Raw genomic sequence first — 1,133 nt, 5'->3', positions numbered from 1 at the left:
TTTTTTTCTATAAGGCATCCTGAATAAGATAAAATTCTATGTATATTTTTCAAACATGTTGGAGATAGAGTGTTTAAGATGGACAAAATTTTTATATCAAAAACAACTTCTGAAAATGAAGTCAGTAGGGTAGACATTTAGAAGTAGAACAGATTGATCTAACATATTTTAGGCCCACTGAACATTTCTGAATAAGATTCTTTAGTGCATTAAATGTAACCACATTGAATATTTTGAATCCCATTCTACTGAACAACTTTAAATGAAGGATTTGCTTTTTAATGAGCCATTTGCATTTAATCATACAGTTGGAATGCAACATCTTTAACTTGGTTCTTTATTTTGGAATAGACTCTTTCATGGCTGTAAGCTTCTCCAGTAGTGAAGACACATAGTCCTTAAAATACATTTTTAAATCTAAAATATGAGAGGACTATTTATTTATAGGGAAACCTGGGGAATACGGCAGTACTTACAGAAGCAAACTAAGAGTTGTATCATAAAAATTTCAGAAATGTTATCACTACACCATTTACAACAGTTCCAGAAGACTATTTTTAAAAGAAAGACAGAAACAGAAATTTTAGACAAGTGATTCACAAGACGGAAGTTGGCATAGAGAGAAGCTGACCTACCGAGCAGCCGAGGAGTCAGAAGCATATTTAGGAGCAGCACATCCAAGAATGTTCTACAGTGTTATCATTTGGAGGGGGTTATAATCCACTCGCAACAGAACATTCAGGCAAAAATAGTAAAAGAAGAAAATATACTTAGATGGAATGGATCATCAATTAATAAGAATCCTTAGGATTTTTAACTGTCTGTTTTCAATGCAGGATCTCCCAAGAGCTAATTTGTTTGTTGTTCGGTGCCATCGAGGCAGCTCTTACTCACCACTACCTTCTGCACAACAGAAGGAAACAGGGCCCAGTCCCGGGCCGTCCTCACAATTAGTCCTAAGCTTGAGTCCTTTGTTGCCGCCACTGTGTCCATCCACCTCAGCGAGGGCCTCCTTTTTCCCTGCCCCGTCAATTTACCAAGCGTGTTCTTCCTCAGGGAATGGTATCTCTTGACAACATGTCCAAAGCATGTAAGATGAAGTCTCCCTATTCTTGCCTCTAAAGAGGTCTCTG

Source organism: Echinops telfairi, unplaced genomic scaffold (assembly GCF_000313985.2).
Source record: "Echinops telfairi isolate 266 unplaced genomic scaffold, ASM31398v2 ScPeMD7_11;HRSCAF=52, whole genome shotgun sequence".
Classification (NCBI taxonomy): Eukaryota; Metazoa; Chordata; class Mammalia; order Afrosoricida; family Tenrecidae; genus Echinops; species Echinops telfairi.
Note: the sequence above shows the minus strand (reverse complement) of the source record.